Source organism: Mauremys mutica, chromosome 7 (genome assembly GCF_020497125.1).
Source record: "Mauremys mutica isolate MM-2020 ecotype Southern chromosome 7, ASM2049712v1, whole genome shotgun sequence".
Lineage (NCBI taxonomy): Eukaryota > Metazoa > Chordata > Testudines > Geoemydidae > Mauremys > Mauremys mutica.
This window is the reverse complement of record NC_059078.1, coordinates 100,178,391-100,197,501: the sequence shown is the minus strand read 5'-3', so window position 1 is coordinate 100,197,501 and position 19,111 is coordinate 100,178,391. Positions and strand designations below refer to the sequence as shown.

General features: G+C 42.8%; 1 long non-coding RNA gene across 1 annotated transcript in view; it reads left to right on the top strand.

Annotated features, from left to right (window-relative positions):
• LOC123374480 overlaps positions 1–5,826 on the top strand; it is an 89,048-nt gene extending 83,222 nt beyond the window's left edge. The window contains exons 5-7 of the long non-coding RNA XR_006581119.1: positions 844–1,026; positions 2,596–4,055; positions 4,151–5,826. This is a non-coding gene — a long non-coding RNA (uncharacterized LOC123374480). The remainder of the gene's footprint in view (positions 1–843; positions 1,027–2,595; positions 4,056–4,150) is intronic.
• The last annotated feature ends 13,285 nt before the right edge of the window (positions 5,827–19,111 follow it).

Below are 19,111 nucleotides of genomic sequence, written 5' to 3'. Positions count from 1 at the left end.
TATATATATATATATAATTTGAAAAGCCTACAGAGGTACAATAGCAGCTCTCTGTTCATCTGAACTTTGATCACAATTCTTAAGACTTCCCCCATTCGGGGGGGGGGGGGGGGGGGGTGGGGAGGGGAAGAAGTGCTCCTGGTACATACTTGTACCAGATATAATTTGAGTCCCTTCTTCCAACCCCATGGGTTAAATATTTAAAAGCTAGACTCAGTAAGTGCACACACAAACATTTGCACATGCATTTTTAAGTACTAAAACTTACAGGCAAAGGTAATAGAATTAAAAGCACAAATCTATTTAAACAAATTGGATCTTCAGGATTAAGACCCACTTTTCATTTGCCATATAGCTAAATGGTTCAAGCCTGGATATTTTCCAAGAGTAACAATGTTGGACTCTAATGTTGTGTTGTCTGCAATAAAAGAGGAAACAATTTTTCTTTTCCTGCATCTTAAGATAGCGACTTTAGAGAAAATGAGAAAGTTATTACCATAGCAGTGTAGGCATTTGTAAAGAAAATACAATTGCTGCAGTATTTGTTTGGACTAGTTGAGTGTAACAGAGACATATCTTTAGAGACAAAGAAACTACATCATATTGTTCAATATCTGAAAATTACTCTGATTTACTCAGCTCCAAAAGGTAAACAAGGCTGGGTCATTATTGTTATAATCATAGTGGTATTTGGTATTATAAGAAAGCACACTACAGAAGATAATTGATATCCATGTGGTACTGAGGACTCTCTGAAACTAATGTTGCTCAGCATAAATTAGGTATAGCATCATGTAAGAGAATGTCTGAACAGTCTTCTACTCTTTTGTTGTCCTACTACAGTGATGGGGAGGTCCTCTCAGGTTAAAAAGATATGTCCAATTCAACTGCTGCCGAAGAGGGTCACTAGCTAAGTAGTTGGTCTGAGATTCCAGAGTCTTGAAGGAGAGTTTGCTTCCTTTCCCCTAGAAAATGGTTTGGAAGACGATCCTGTTTTTCTTCAATGACAGGGACACAGTGAATGAGGTATGGATGAACTGAAATACGTCTTTCATGGGAGGGGGAAAGGATTAGAAATCATCAACATGCTGTGGGGTACTGAACAATATGCTACGTTTTCCAAGTGAAAAGAGGAAATCTCTGAAGTTGGGATTGCTTAGTATGTGCCCCAGTACCTGTGTTTGGCTCAGGATAGTAATGCAAGTACACAAGCATCCACAAATTCTTGCCTCTCAGGACGTTTTTAAAAAACAAACAAACAAACAAACAAAGAGTTCCTCTATGTGAATTGAGTTTGCATTGATTAGTGAAAAATCTTTAATGAAAGCAAACTTGACATCATTTCCATTGATAATAAACCTATTAAAAAAAAAGAAGCTATCTTTTGAGACTAATGATTGAGAGTGTTTATCAAGAAAGTGCTCATGTACTGAATTTAGAATAAGGCTTCCAAGAGATTAATAATTTGGTGCTTAATGCCAAATTGGTGCAACATTGCAAGCTATTTACGTATGGGCATAACCACGCCTTTGTACATAATTATGTGGAAATGTTTCCTCGTGAATGAATAGCAAAATACAATGATCTCCAAGAGCCATTAAAATTTCTAATTGCCAAGGAGCTATCTGTTATCAACAAAATAATTTATGACAAACATCACAAATAATAGCCTTACACAAAATTTGCTTTGACCATTTCACACTTCTGATCTGATCCAAACACAGCTGAAGTCAGTAGAAGCCTTCCTATTGCCTTCTGAAGGCTTTGGATCAGGCTTTACACACTTAAATTCCTTCAGAACACTTGGATGAATATCATTTGGTGACTTGTTGCTGTTCAGTTTATCGTTTTGTTGCAACACCTCCTGGATACTTCAGTCTCAGACAGTCCCTCATCCTAATGAACTGAAAAGAGTAGGTTTGTGATGAATACTCCCAACATTCTCTGTGGTGAAGACTAACAGTGTTGCCAACTCTTGTGTTTTAAGTACAAGTCTCAAGATAATCGCTCTTAAAGTCCAAGTTGCTGGAATTGGTAAATACATGAGAATCTCCGCTTATGTTTTTTGTTTTTAAGGAAAATATATATACCTCATTGTTAGAGAAAAGTGTGAAAATATAACCTGAGTGTACCATAAAGGCTTAAACACCAAAAGGCAAATAAAAAGACCCAAATGTATTTTTGTTTTTTAAAATCTCATTATTTTTTAAACCAATCTTGATTCTTTGGGGAATGACTCAAAATTTGTTTACTGTCTGGGGTAGTAGAAGAGCTCTGTGTGAGCTCAAAAGTTTGTCTCTCCCACCAACAGAAGTTGGTCCAATAAAAGATATTACCTCACCCACCATGTCTCCCTAATATCCTGGGACCAACATGGCTACACCAACACTGCATACACCTTCATATGAATGCAGATAGATTATATATATATATATATATATATATATATATATATATATATTCTATGCATGGAATGCATTAGCAGAAAATTTGTGTGTGTATGTATTGATTTAGAGTTAGATGGTATTTAACATGAAAGGAGGCAAAATAGAATTGTGATCAATGGGCTAAATCTTGAGGAGGTCCTTTATTCAGTTTTTAGGGGAACTCCTACAGTTTAGGGGAAGAGTTTCAGTCCCTCAGGAACCACACATGGAGTGTCCTTTCTCTGCACTTGAGTGGCAGAAAATGAGGAAGAACTGAGAGGAGGTAGCAGTTGCCTCTACAAAACCATGTCCCCACATGCCCTGAACTCAGTGAAGGACCCTCCACTTGTATAAGAAGGTAAAGGAGCTGAGTCCAGCAGTGACAAGGTCAGTGAGACTTTCCCCATGACCAGCATTAAATCTGTAGATAAGTATCAGGGTGTCAGTTATTTGTCTATTCTCCGCCATGTGGGAGGGGGGAAGAGTCATGCTGTCAGATTGCCAGGGTCTGAAAGGGCAGGAGTCTTGGAGTTGTGCTCAGAAGCACAAGGTCTCTGCACAGATGGTTCTGTGCCTCTGCCATATTCAATACTATGTATCATTGAACCTTTTCTCATTCTGCAGTGAGAAGAGACATTCCTGGCCTGTCCCTTCCCAGCTTCATAATCCAGGAGGAAACATCGGTATCGAGCCTCAGAAACCCCTCCCTCCGCCCCACTACACTCCCTGGTCTCTTCCCATTTTTTTCTCATGGGGGGTGAGGGCAATCTTGTCTGTGTTAGGACCTTAGACTTTGGCCCACAGTAAACTGTTGGGAATTAGACATGAATCAGGCTTGTGTATTGACACTAGAGTTTTATTTTATGCTCTGTATTTCAGCACCGGGCGTTTCATCCTCCTATGACAAAGTTACATATTTTCAGCCAAAGAATTTACTGGATGCAAGACATTCTAGGAAGATACTAAGGGAAAGTAATCTCTACCTTTCCATCACAAGGACGCTAAAAGAACAGTGGACATTTATAATAATGTGCTAGCTACTGTGTTAACTCCATTCGTGCCCTAGTTTGACTTTGTTCTACACACTGTAAACAGTGCTGGTGTAGGCCCATGCATTTGGGGCAAGACAATCTAAACCTACAGCAAGCTTTTCATTTTTGGTATAACTGAATGCAAATGCTGTGCTGGGGGCAATAGAGGCAGATTTGGTATGGTCTCACTGGTACAACAGTGGTTTCAGGCATCCCCAGCCAATGACAGGAGAATTCTAGGCTCATGTGTGGTGTGTTCCCCCAGATTGGTTTTGACACGAATGCATGTAGCTGCAGTCTGTCTTTTCAAGAAGCTTTTCAGAAGGATGGCCTGGACTCCCATGTACAGGAGATATACGGCTGAGTGCTTTTGTTATAGGGGATATGCAGTGTCTGATTAATTTAATTTACTGACCAGAGATTGGCTAAAATTGAACCGCTGCATAAATGAGATTATGTGGATTGGTTCAGGCAGGAAATGTGAAGAAAGTGTCATTTCCCTAGGCCTTCTGAATTGTAATGAGGAGCTGCTTCTCCGGACCAGCATAGTGTGATCATTGACCTAAGGCTGAGTTGAGGACATCTGGAGTCAACTATGGTAAGGGCTGTTACTTTATGATGTTAAGAATGCCCCCCAGACTGTGGTATTCCCTGGTGGTAACCATGATCCATATCTTTGTGATTTGGTGGTAGGACTGCTGTAATGTGCTACATGCTGGGCAACCTTAGTAAGAGATCTGCTGCCTGCAGCTGGTTCAGAATACAGTGTCTGATTGTTGCAGGGGGTGATTAACAGAGGTCAGTCTGACTGCTCACTGTCTTGCTATCTAGCTCAGCTGCCTGTTAGCCCAAGTATCAAGGTTAAAGTTTTTAATTTTAATATTTAAAGCTCCAAATGGATTCTATCCCAAGTGTCTTTCTGAACTTCTGATGCCCTGTATTCCATCCCAGCCTCAAAAATCGGAGGGAAAGACAACTTTTTGACCTGAGGGCTTTTAGTGATGGACTAAGCAGAGGTTGTACTTTTGCCTGTGGAGCTCTAGGTCTGCGGCAATGCCTTCCTTCCAGAGCTGAGAACAATCATACATTTGGTATTTCTAAGAGATCTATACACCAGCATTCAGAAATGTGAGAACCCCTGCACTGTAATTGTTTTAACTGTTTCTAGATATGCTCTGATTGAAATGTGCACTTGTGCGTTGCACACTGATTGTGTGAACCCTGCTGGCGCTCACTAAAAGTTCTCTAGTGTGCACTGACTCAGTCCTGTTTCACAGACAGTTGGTGCATGACACACTGAGACAAACTAGAATTTACACCCCCATTGGTGCGCACTTATGCAGCATGTAGATAAGCCCTTAGCTCAGGCAGAACACCCATTACATTCAGTAGGAGTTTGATGGGCTCCAGAATCCGTCATTTAGTTCATACTGTCTATTTTGATCTACCCATCAACAGGATTCATACTGTAAAGGCGACACTATTTATTCAGGCAATCTGTATTTTTAGCATCAAAAGCATGGGATAGAATTTAATACACACAGATTATTTGGATATTTTATTTTCATCCATAAAGTTCTACAAATGAGCAAATAAAGGAAGTAAAGAACACTACACTTAAAATGAATTGTGTTAACTTTGGCAAACACTCTGTTGCTGAGTTCATTGCAGTAGCATTTGCAAAAATGATACTAGATTTTCAGTCCTATGAGCTTTATATTAAAAGTAAATTATCACCATTAAGCAACAAAGGAATTGCCACAGAGCATAATTTTGAAACAACAGCTACAATAAGTTACTTTGATAGCTCAGATAACATGTTATCTAAAGTAAAACTAAATAGCTATTTAAAAGAATTCCTCAGTGTGACTGCTAGTGTTGCAAATACTATATTTCTATTTTATAAACTGGTGGCTTATCATCTTTGAAGGCATGCTGGAGAGTGTTAGAGTTTATTCTATCATTTAGATCAGCTTTAGGCAATTATATATATAAACATAATGACATTCTTACTCTTTTTTAAAATGGATTGATCTCAAGTCTGTGATGAATGAATCTGCAATGTGTTTTCCTGAAATCTTGTTTGAACTGAATTAATCCAATATTAATTTATTTTACATGTGCCAGAAGCATCATCCTATTATTAATAAGTTGAAACAGACAGCAGGAAAAGGAGGTCCCTCCCTAGCATTGCCAGAGTGCATCTCTGTGTGTATCCAGCAATCTGTGTGATATGTTGACAGAATGAGGCCAGGGATGCAAATAAAGGAAACTTTTCCCCCACTCCTAGCAGTAAATATATTTATTTATATATGAAGTTAGAAAACACAGTTTATTGCTTGTCATTCATTAACGTACTGAATGGTAGTTCTACTGATAAATTAAATTGAGAGAGAAATGGTTTACATATTATTATTAACATTGCTACCATATATTTAATTCATACATTAAGAGATACTGTATTTGTATTTTAGAAAGTACAGTCATTCTAGCTGGCTTATCAACCACCAAAGACTGAAAGAACATTTTTTGCACACACTGATGTATCAGCTCTTCATTCTCAACATTCCATACAATCTCTGCCAGAGCTATAATAAATATTTGGGGGAACATCCACTGAAGATGGATGTTATGGCTGGAAATGGAAACTATGCCAATTTCAGCAGCTGAAGTTCTGTCTCTATGTAATTTTGATATATATATATATATTCAGTTGAAGATTAATTGGTTTTTCTATTTTTTTTTAAATAGCAACCCAATCACTTTGTTTGATATGACTGTTAGGGAAGGGTATTTTGGTTTTATTTTAATTGTTTTCAGGTTTGCATGTCTGGTCTCCTGAGACACTAATGGAACATAGCTATAAAACTGTTCAGTTGTGAAAGCCACAGAAAAGGGAAATGGTTCTGTTTTTACTTCTCTCAGTCCAGGGAGGTGCAATTTAAGGTCAAAACTATTTATTCCATGAATTAGTAAAGTCAGGATTCATTCAAAATTTAAAAACACAGAGGAGAATCTACAAAAAGAGAAGGAAATCAAAGACGGCTTGTGAGTGATAGTGAAGTTGGGCTTATGTAAAATAAACACCTTGGGCTTTAGTGTTAAACCTGGGTAATGCATTCCTCTTCCCTATGATCATAATATACAGGTAATCAAGAGAGGGGTTCATAAAAACTAGAACATGTGGGACTGAGACAATACCCAGTTCTGATTTGTTTAAAAAAAGACTAATGCACTAAGGGCCTTATCAAGGTAAGATGTGCCTCTGCCGTTGCTGGCCCATTGAAACTAGAAGTTGCAGAAAGCTGATTAGACAGTCTGGGCTAGATCTTCAAAGGGGACTTAGGCAGTGCAATTCTGAGCCTGACTTCAGGTGCCCTGCTGCCTAGTGGAATCCACAAGCCTGAGTTAGATGCTCAGGCTCCCTATGCAATGGCCAGGGAGAGGTAGGCACCTGAGAATGCGATTCCCAAATACTAGCAGGCTGAGCAGACAGCCACCTAAACTAGTCAGTAGGAAAGGTTTACAGGTGTTAGCTACATAACTCGCCCCCTAAAATGCATGGGGAGCCTGGGCGCTTAACGCAGGGTGCCGAGGGGCGAGGCACTGCAATGTCTAAGTGCCTTTGTGAATCTAGTCCTAAGTGACTTAAGCTTGGATTTGCCAGTTAGACTCCTGTCACTATCTGAAAAGGTAGGTAATTGTTATATAGGCCATTGATGGAGGGGAGGAAGTATCTCGAGTTAAGAGCCTGTAGCAATGAATTAGTTGGGTGTAAAGCAGTTACAGTTCACCAAAACATCAGTCCCACAACACTCACAGCCCAAGGGGAATCACAGATTAAATCCTTCTTGTGTGTAATAATTACTCCAATGGAAGGAAAATGTCCTAGCAGAGAATAAAATAAAAACTTGCTGCCTCATCCAGCATCATATGTAGGTGCATTTCCAGCCATGAAATGATGGGAGGGGGGGAAGATTGGCCAACTCAATGAACCCTGCAACAACAAAAAAAAGGCTCACCTCTATAGATGGCAGTTGCGGAGTTGCCTGTGAGAGGACAGCCCATACCAATGAGCTCTGCCTGCTGTGTTGCTTTACAGAATAGGATGGATGGCTGTGGCCCTGCTGTATAGGCTGGGATTTTTTTTAATGACTACCTGCAGTCCTTTCACTGTGTTGTGGGCAGGGTAGTCACCTTTCCAGCAAACTGGGGCCCACCTGTCATTATGGGAGAGGCCTCAGGAGGCTTCCTCCAGTTATTGGTTTTATGTGCAGCGAGGGACTGAACTTCTGGTCACATGACATTCCCCCCCTTCCCCGGTGTGACCTCCAGAATAGAGCTACACAGGCAGAAACTCCTTTCAGGCTCTTCTGTACCTGACTGACATGCAATCCCTCATTAATTCCTCCACAGAGCCTGATTGCTATCGCTGTTAATTGGGCTAGGTGGGGGTCATAGACAGAGCCTCTCAGAGCCTTCCTTTAAAAAGTGGAAGTCAAATCCTAGTGAGGCAAATAAAAAGGAGCACAAACACTGCCAACTTAAGTGCAAGAGTGTAATAAGAAAAGCCAAAGAGGAGTTTGAAGAACGGCTAGCCAAAAACTCCAAAGGTAATAACAAAATGTTTTTTAAGTACATCAGAAGCAGGAAGCCTGCTAAACAACCAGTGGGGCCCCTTGATGATCAAAATTCAAAAGGAGCGCTTAAAGATGATAAAGTCATTGCGGAGAAACTAAATGGATTCTTCGCTTCAGTCTTCATGGCTGAGGATGTTAGGGAGATTCCCAAACCTGAGCTGGCTTCTGTAGGTGACAAATCTGAGGAACTGTCACAGATTGAAGTGTCACTAGAGGAGGTTTTGGAATTAATTGATAAACTCAACATTAACAAGTCACCGGGACCAGATGGCATTCACCCAAGAGTTCTGAAAGAACTAAAATGTGAAGTTGCGGAACTATTAACTAAGGTTTGTAACCTGTCCTTTAAATCGGCTTCGGTACCCAATGACTGGAAGTTAGCTAATGTAACGCCAATATTTAAAAAGGGCTCTAGGGGTGATCCCGGCAATTACAGACTGGTAAGTCTAACGTCAGTACCGGGCAAATTAGTTGAAACAATAGTAAAGAATAAAATTGTCAGACACATAGAAAAACATAAACTCTTGAGCAATAGTCAACATGGTTTCTGTAAAGGGAAATCGTGTCTTACTAATCTATTAGAGTTCTTTGAAGGGGTCAACAAACATGTGGACAAGGGGGATCCAGTGGACATAGTGTACTTAGATTTCCAGAAAGCCTTTGACAAGGTCCCTCACCAAAGGCTCTTACGTAAATTAAGCTGTCATGGGATAAAAGGAAAGGTCCTTTCATGGATTGAGAACTGGTTAAAGGACAGGGAACAAAGGGTAGGAATTAATGGTAAATTCTCAGAATGGAGAGGGGTTACTAGTGGTGTTCCCCAAGGGTCAGTCCTAGGACCAATCCTATTCAATTTATTCATAAATGATCTGGAGAAAGGGGTAAACAGTGAGGTGGCAAAGTTTGCAGATGATACTAAACTACTCAAGATAGTTAAGACCAAAGCAAATTGTGAAGAACTTCAAAAAGATCTCACAAAACTAAGTGATTGGGCAACAAAATGGCAAATGAAATTTAATGTGGATAAATGTAAAGTAATGCACATTGGAAAAAATAACCCCAACTATACATACAACATGATGGGGGCTAATTTAGCTACAACGAGTCAGGAAAAAGATCTTGGAGTTATCGTGGATAGTTCTCTAAAGATGTCCACGCAGTGTGCAGAGGCGGTCAAAAAAGCAAACAGGATGTTAGGAATCATTAAAAAGGGGATAGAGAATAAGACTGAGAATATATTATTGCCCTTATATAAATCCATGGTACGCCCACATCTCGAATACTGTGTACAGATGTGGTCTCCTCACCTCAAAAAAGATATTCTAGCACTAGAAAAGGTTCAGAAAAGAGCAACTAAAATGATTAGGGGTTTAGAGAGGGTCCCATATGAGGAAAGATTAAAGAGGCTAGGACTCTTCAGTTTGGAAAAGAGAAGACTAAGGGGGGACATGATAGAGGTATATAAAATCATGAGTGATGTTGAGAAAGTGGATAAGGAAAAGTTATTTACTTATTCCCATAATACAAGAACTAGGGGTCACCAAATGAAATTAATAGGCAGCAGGTTTAAAACAAATAAAAGGAAGTTCTTCTTCACGCAGCGCACAGTCAACTTGTGGAACTCCTTACCTGAGGAGGTTGTGAAGGCTAGGACTATAACAATGTTTAAAAGGGGACTGGATAAATTCATGGTGGCTAAGTCCATAAATGGCTATTAGCCAGGATGGGTAAGAATGGTGTCCCTAGCCTCTGTTCGTCAGAGGATGGAGATGGATGGCAGGAGAGAGATCACTTGATCATTGCCTGTTAGGTTCACTCCCTCAGGGGCACCTGGCATTGGCCACTGTCGGTAGACAGATACTGGGCTAGATGGACCTTTGGTCTGACCCGGTACGGCCTTTCTTATGTTCTAAAAGTACGGATACAGAGAGCTAGTTCCACAAAGGGAGTTATGCACCTAACTGCCATTTTAGGCACCTAAATAAAAAATTTAGATCCTCAAAACCCCCCACTGAGCTGTCTAAATTCCTTCCCAGATTTCCTGGTGCACTACACAGCTGTGTACTTTGCATATGGGTAAGGACGGCCCTGCCTGTCAGGGTTCACAAACTAGGAGTTTTCCCTGCCTAGCTCACCTGTGGGGCCCAATCCAATTGATGAGCTCTGAGTTAGATGCCTAACTCCCATTGATCTGGGCCTTAGGTCCCCCCAGACTGATGGGTGCTGCATCCTTCTGTTTGGGATGCTCAGCCATGAACCATCTTGTGGAGTTAGGCACCAAAGCCAACAGACCTTTCTCATGAGACACACCCCAATAGCACTTTGGTTAGAGCACTCAGCTCTGATGCAGGAGCCCTGTTTTCAGTTCCCGCTCATTTGGAACAGAGACATCAATCCAGGTCTCCCACAGCCCAGTTGAGTCCCTAACCACCAGGCTATTTGGGGTGGGCAATAGTCATTAGGCTAGAGAGAAACAATGTGAGCTGCTATAGCCCTGCCATTAGGGCAGTATAGAATCAGACTCCCACTTGTAAACTTGGAGTTTGGGACCTCCACCAGGGCTAGGACTCTGAACAGCTCATCAGACGTGAGTCCTATTGGCAGAAACGTAGGCACCTACGGCTAGCTCCACAAAGGCACTTAGGATATGTCTACACTGTGATTAAACACCTGAGGCTGACCTGTATCAGCTAGCTCGGGCTATTTAATTGCAGTATCTAGGTTTGGGCTTGGGCTGGAGCTTGGGCTGTGGGCCCTTCTTGCAGTTTTACAGCCCGAGCGCTGTGTCAGCGGATGCAGGCCAGCCCTACACTTACATGACTAAGTCCAACTGAGTATCACTGATGGTCATAAAACCACCACTCAGCTGCTGCCTAAGTTTCTGCCACTACATATGCACAAAGCCACCTAAGTCTTGAAACTGCTTAGCTACTCACAGCAAAGCTGCTTGAATACTTGGGTTCAAGTCTCTACTCCTCTCAGTCAGTGTGATGATTTGCACTGCATCCCAGATGAGTGCCCTCCTAACACTGGATAATAAACGCTCTCATTCTCTTTTTTTTTTTTGGTGAGAAAGGGTTGCTCTGGCTTAGGCACAGAACTCAGGCTTCACAGCTGAAAATCAGTACAGGAGATAGGTGCTTCCCTCCCATGTGTCAGTCAGGCATCCAATGGGAGTTAAGCACCCTTAGGCGCTGGGCCCTAAGCACCTGTCATTCTTTTGCATTGCCTACAGCAGGGGTCAGCAACCTTTCTGAAGTGGTGTGACGAATCTTCATTTATTCACTGTAATGTAAGGTTTCACGTGCCATTAATACATTTTAACATTTTTAGACGGTCTCTTTCTATAAGTCTATAATATATAACTAAACTATTGTTGTATGTAAAGTAAATAAGGTTTTTAAAATGTTTAAGAAACTTCATTTAAAATTAAATTAAAATGCAGAGCCCCCCCGAACCGGTTGCCAGGACCTGGACAGTGTGAGTGCCACTGAAAATCAGCTCGAGTGCTGCCTTTGGCATGCGTGCCATAGGTTGCCTACCCCTGGCCTACAGGCTAGCTTAGGCAGCGCCCTACTTCACTTGCTGACTGAGAGTCCATTTTGGGGGCTGTGACTTCCACTGTCCAGAAAGAGACTCAAGTCCCCTTTGTGAATTTAGCCTTAAGATGGCTTTTCAAAATTTTACCTCTAACCCTTTTCTGGCATGCTTCACATGCCCTGGAAGCAGAGGGTGGGATTTTTCAGTCACAGAGGTGCTTTTGAAACCCTCCAGCTGTAGAGAACAGATTGATTCAATTTATGTGCATTTCAGAGCTTAACTGACAACCAGGGGCGGCTCTAGGTATTTTGCCACCCCCAAGCACGGCAAGCAGGCTGCCTTCGGCGGCTTGCCTGTGGGAGGTCCCCGGTCCCGCGGATTCGGCAGCACGCCTGCGGGAGGTCCGCCGAAGCCGCGGGACCAGCGGACCCTCCGCAGACATACCACCGAAGGCAACATGCCTGCCGCCCTTGCAGCCACCAGCAGAGCGCCCCCGTGACTTGCCGCCCCAGGCACGCGCTTGGCGTGCTGGTGCCTGGAGCCGCCCCTGTTGACAACAATCAAGTTGGGGTTGGTCCTGCTTTGAGCAGGGGATTGGACTAGATGACCTCCTGAGGTCCCTTCCAACCCTGATATTCTATGATTCTATGATCATATATTGCTATGGTTTTCCTAATATGCCTGATACCCCTCCCCCCTCAATGTACTACCTAAGAGTGGAAGGTATCAGCTGGCAGAGAGCTTAGTATTTGCCTCCCATTGTTTAATTCAGTCAGTGACTAACATGAGCTCTTGGTTGCCCGAGCCTAGCACAGGGCATTTATTCTTCAGGTGATCAGTGGAATTACACTGATAGCATGCTTTGGGCTCTTCTGCTTATACAGGAGATTTGGGACGAGGGCTAGAGGAATGGTTTTGGGGAAGTGAGTACCCAGCCTCCCACCCTCTTGCTAGGGATAAAATGGGATCCCCCCTTCCCACCAGCTTTAAACACCTCTTTTGGTGGTTTATTTTCAGTAGATGCCAGGGTCTGTACGAAGGCATCAGCAAGAGACGCCATCTCATCCACAGACTTTACATCTTTGTCCCATAGACTCTGCTTTACATCAGCTTTACATATGCCTAGGACATGCTCTTGAGCCACAAGATCAAACATTCCCCTCAAAGCTTGTAACACCTTTGCCTCTCACCCACTTTCCCAACAAATCTTTCAGTTTGTTCATATATTCCCCATTACTCATACCAATATCCCCCTTAAGATTCCTAAATGTAACTCTCTATGTTTCCGGGGTAATCGGAAACCTTTGTAGAATAGTGCTTTTGAATTTACAGTAGTCTAAAGCATCCTCAATGGGCATTTCATTGAATACACTTAGAGCTTTACTAGTTAATTCTGAAATCAGGAACTCTCTTGGCATCAAGGTTCTCATGCCCTGCATGCAGCCTTTCAAAGGTAGTCAGATATTCAGCAATATCATCCATCTCCTTGTACGCAGGACATACATGGTCCCAACTGTGGATTTCTGGCACGATGGGAAACGCTGGGGTTCTGGTTCTGCTTCACTAGTTGGTGGTTTTGCTCTCTCTCTCTCTCTCTCTCTCTCTTCCCACTTCTCCTTTATCTCCAGTTCTTTCAGTTGCAATAGTCTCTGGTGCTCCCACTCCTTTTCTACAACCTGCAGCCTAAAAAGCTCCATCTTCTCAATCACTTCGCTGCTTTCAGTGATTTTCCTGCTTTTCTGTTCCTACTGCCCTTTTCCGAAACAAGCAAACAGAAAATAAACCGGAAGCCTCCTCCTGATTGTCATTAGCCACCACACTTAAAATCTTTACACCAGTCTATGAAGTGCAAATCTTGCTCAGTACAACAAGCTGTGTATTTCACCCTGCTCTCTGCACCACTGTGACGAGATCCCCCCAGGGTGCAGGCTGGGACTAGGGACCGCTGTGCCCCCTTAACTATCTTCAGCCTGGGCTGTCTCTCACAATGCCTTGCTAGTGACCAGCAACAAGCCCCTCCAGGCGCTGTGATCACTCAGCACAATCGCGTGGGGAGCCCCACACCCAGCTAGATTGCATGAATGCTCCCAGAGCCACTCATGAATCACACAGAGAAAGGCACCAGAGCCAAATCCCCCCAGCTCCCAGCACTGTACCTCAGGAATATACCGTCTTGCACTGCTCAAGATGGGCAGTGAAAATGTATTAATTGGTTCACCACTTCAACAATGGAAATGGACATACATCAGCCTTTGTCAAACCAGAGCAGATTTGCCCCACACTTCATGCAAACTCACTGGTAAAGATAAACAATTAAATTTATTGACTATAAAAGGTAGAGGTTTAAGTGATATAGGCAAAAATTCAGAGTTAGTTACCAAAGAAATAAAATATAAGCACGCAGTCTAAACTCTCAACCCTATTAGACTGGGCAACAACTAGATGAAGCAGTTTTTCTCACCCCACTGGATATTGCAGGCTTTAATATACAGGTTTGTTCCTTAAACTTGGGCCAATCTCCTCTGTTGGAGTCTTGTCTTCTTCTCAGTGTCTTGGTTGCTTGCAGTGTAGATGGGGGAAGGAGAAGAGTCAAGCAAGGGGCCCCTGTGGTCTTTTTTATACCCTGAGGCCCATGTGCTTGGAGAATGCAAGTCAAGGCATGTCTAGGGGCATTGCTGAATCCCTAAGCAAGGTTGAGCAATTCCCCTGGTGCGGCCTCATGCAGGTGAGTCATTGAATTGTAGCTTCCTTGCTGGACAATGGCTGTTGATTTCTGTTCAACAGCACCAACCCGGGTGTTGTTACCCGCTTTGTCATTGTCTCTGTAGAGCCAGTATCTAGGTGCCTCTCAAACCCACAGCATATTTTAGTGACAACCATACAACACAATTCTCTTAACTTCATATGCGTTAATGATACACATAGTTAGATAGAACAATGACTTTCAGCACATCATAACCTTTCCCCTGATACCTTACAAGGCATATTTTTATATACAATTATATAAAAATGAGGAATATGGGGGTTCCATGATGTTCCCCCAAGGTATAGAATGTCACACTAGGAAAGATTCATCAGGAAGGATGAAAGGTGTTTGCTCATGAGGGGCTCACTGGAGCATGGCCCTGGAATGACTGAAGTATGTGAACGTAACAGTAAATTACAAACATTCCAATAGCTGCCCATGCTACAGGCCACCCCCAACAGGATATTCATTTTAGTGCAGAGCTTTGGATACAACCTTGTTTTGTATTGGAGCAGGGTATTTTCCAAAAAGTGTGAGATGATTTTTTTGCACAGCTATAGCAGACCTCCTTTGAAGCTTCACTATTTTTTCACTCGTCTTACAAACCAATCAAGACAAAAAAATTCATCTGCCATTCACTCTGTGATAGTCTCTGTGTCACTTGCCCTTTGTTGTACTAGTGCACCTTGGGTGTGTGTGTATGTGTGTGTGGATATATATGAAAGAGGGCATTTTAGTGTTTACAGGGCATGGTTTTTCAGGAAGGATAAAAAGAGACACTTCAGTATGAAGGTGTTTTACTTCTCAGATCAGGCAACTCAGAATTTTTGCCTGACTCAGACTTCGATCATGTTGCTCAAGGCTAGTGGTAACATATGGCAACAGAGTCTAAGGTCACTGTGCTTCCCTCACACCCTTCCTATTTCATTTGAAGCCAGAGATCTATGCTTTACTAAAAGTTTACAGCAGTATATGCGTGTACAGGACAAAAATACTTGATTACTTAGCTGTATTTCTGAGTAGAAAATGAAAAATGAGGCAAATTCTATTCAAAAACTACTTTCAAACCATGACTAAAGAGAACCATCACAATTCTTGCCATTTAATCCCAGCATGTTTCATGTCCTTCTGCTCCATTGTAGCAACATTTGAACTACCGCTAAGAAAAACTGTTCATTCTCTTCTGCCAAAAACACCTCCGCATTTCTTCTAAAGAGCATGCAATAAGACAGTTTTTTCTTCAGAAAGCTGGTGGGCGTTATTTGTACTAAGAATAAAAGGACAGACAGGATAAAAGTGCAAGTCAAACTCGCATCAAAAGTATAACACAAAAACGTACTAAATGATATTTGCTACACATCTGTTATTTTACTAGATACTATAAATTTGACATGACATGCCCTTAGAGGAATACAGTATGTTCATAATACAATGTGCTATTTTTACCTGTAAGGAATATTAGTGACAGCAATCACAGAAGATTTGATAAGGCACTAGCGTGAAATTCATAGTCCTGAATCCAAGTATTTTCTCTCTTTCCATTAATTTGTCTATATGATAGTGCAGACACATTTTTAGCCATTGCTCAAGATTACCTTGGCATTTGGTTTATGAAATAGTAATTGAAATTTAATGCCACTTACACTAAAATCCCATATAACCAAAGTATTTGGCCAGTAACAAACATTGGTCATTAACTATCGGTTTAATAGGCTAGTTACTATTGATTTTAATTCCAACGTGTCTGCATTTTTTTCCTCCTGATGCAGTTCAAACTTTGGACTCAGGGATCAAATTTACAACTGCAGGAAAAAGTCTAACCTTCAGCTTCATAATTTAAAGGCTTAGCTCCCTGCACATTAGTCATATTTTTCAAGCCTCGGTGTTTGGATGCCAGTTTCTCTTTTGTTATATTTTTAAAGTGTAATTGAGTAAAGGCTGGAGTTTCTGTGGCTCCATGTAGGTTTAGGAAAACATTTCTAACTAGAAGAGTAGGTACTCTCCAAGGGCAGTTGTGAAAGCATCATCACGGGAAATTTTTAAGAACACCATGTTGATCAAATATCGGTCAGGGCTATTTGGTGGAGGTTTACTTGATCTTGCCATAATGCAGGTGTAACTGACACACCTCCTGGGTGTGGTGTTCTGTCCCATCTAGTGGCACCCAGACCATTGAGAGAGAGAGAGAGAGAAAAATTTGTCTGCTCTACAGTCTTAGCTAATACCCAGTTGCCTTTTGGCTCACACTGTAGACCTAGCGTGAGCAGTGTGAAAAATCAGGACGGGGGAACTAGGCGCCTATAGAAGAAAAAGCCCCAAATATCCGGACTGGCCCTATAAAATAGGGCCATCTGGTCACCCTATGTAGAGCAGAGGTGGGCAAACTGTGGCTGGGGGGGGGGGGGCACATCCGGCCCATGGGACTGTCCTGCCTGGCCCTTGAGCTCACAGCCGGGGAGGCTAGCCCCCTGGCCCCTCCCTGCTGCCCCCTCTCCCCCACAGCCTCATCTCACCGTGTCGCAAGTGCCTGCCCTGGTGCTCTAGACTGCACGGCAGTGTGGCTGGCTCTGGCCAGGAGGCGCGGTTGCCAGTCCTGGGCTCTGCGCGGCATGGTAAGGGGGCTGGGAGCAGGGTGGTTAGATAAGGGGCAGGAGGTCCCAAGAGGCAGTCAGGGGACAGGGAGCTGCCGGGGTGTTGGATGGGGGGGGTCCGGGGAGACGCGGTTAGGGGCGTGGAGATTCTGAGAGGGGGTGGCCAGGGGACAAGGAGTGGGGTGGTGGTGGATGGGTCGGGTTCTCAGGGGGACAGTCAGGGCGCAGGAAGTGGGAGGAGGTGGATAGGGGCCAGGGGCCAGGCTGTTTGGGGAGGCACAGCCTTCCCTAGCCAGCCGCCATACAGTTTCAGAACGCCAATGTAGCCTCTGCCAACAAATTTGCTCATCCCTGCTGTAGAGGATCATGCTCTAAGCTCCAGTGGTCCCCAGTTTGATCCTGCCTGCCGACGACTTGTGGAGGGGTGGTCTGTTGGTGTCACACAGGGACCTGGCCCTGATGTCTTTGTGAAGACACTTCCAGCCTTACATTTCATCCATGACCTTAATACATTTTGTAAAATAATTGTTTCGAAGGCTAGAATACAGGCAATCCCTGCTCGCACCCAAATCAGTTCATCTTTCCATCTGTGTCTCCCACAGGAGTAACACGTAAGCCATTTGTGGGGTTTTTGAGTTTGTAAACTGGAATAGACTGCCAAAGCAGATTCTGTATTTTGAACAAGATAGAATGTAGCATCGTGACACTACGCCAACTTTTATGCATCAACTGAAAGCGGAAAAGATCTTGTAGTGGTCAGTGGGACCATTATGAGTTAAGGTTGCTGTGAGAACCTTTTGAATTTTTGCATTTTTTTCTTGTTTGCACATGCCCCTGAAATATGTGACTATTCCCCCCTCCTTCTCTTGCAAGGATGGTTCAGCCTAATCATAACCATTTCCCAGGACCCTGTTTTGGGAGCGGCATGGGTTTGGGATCCACCTGGGGAGAGGGGGAGTGGAAAGATGTAGCCCTGCTGCTGGGGTGTGTGCAGTATTTTGTGGGGATGAGACGGTGACATGATATGCACCTTCTAGGATTTGGGTCTCTGAAGATTCGCATGGGAAGGAGCTGCATCCTAGGGATGGTCCACAGAGAGCCTTCCTATGCAAGGAATCCCCCCCTTAAGGGAGAGGGTGGGGGGAGCCCACTCATGTGGCTCCATCAAAGCCATGCTATCAGTGAGTGGGTTCTACCACAGGAGGCCACTATCCAGCCCATAATAATAAAAATCAACTGGAAAATTATTAGTGTGTGTGAGAGACCAAGTACACCTTAGCTGAATAACATTGGGACCTTTCAGTGTTAGGCTGTAAAGTAAAATCTTTCATTTGCGGTGCATGGGAATACAGCTGGGGACAACACAAAAAGAATTCACACTGTTGTGGCTGCTGCTGTTTGACTGGTGACAGTTCTCTGCAAGGCTGCATTAAAAAAAGGCAACAGCACAGCTGTTTATATTTTGACAGCTGTATCTTGCCAACTGAAAAAGGAGGGAAACTATAGTTAAAGTGAAAGCTTAAAAGTTACAGGATGTTGCAGAATGCTAGAGAGCTTCTGAAATCCTCAATCTCTGCAATACAGTATTTTTGTTTCTGATGTTAGTGGCAGGGCTTAAAACAATCTCTGCACAATCTTCCAAACCAATCTCCCCCGTGAAAATGGCCGCTGAAGCAGTTCCTCTGGCTGGCAGGGCATGTCAGAAGAATGAGCATTTGGATGATCCAAAAGTTGGGTTTTTTTAGGGGAAGGGAATGGGAGTGATGATATTTGTCACTCCTGACCTTTAAAAATTCCTTGGATAATAGTTTCTCCTACTTGATGGTGCATATACTCCTCAACGAGCATTATTTAAATAGCAGGTTTCAAAATTCAACCATTTTTGAGTTGTGTATATAAAATAAATTGTATTATATCACCAGGGGAAATTATTATGTTTAGTTTCATATGGCTAAAAGATAGCTGCATGGACTTTCTATTATAAGTACGGGGGAAAAGTCGCCTTTCACCTGAGCCCATGTATGGAATATTTCAGTCCTGCAGGAGACTGAAATGGGGTCTGTCATTGAAATTACAGTTGCAATCTCTACTACAGCCTTTTCTGCCCGGTGAATACTGAAATGCAAAGGTTAAACTG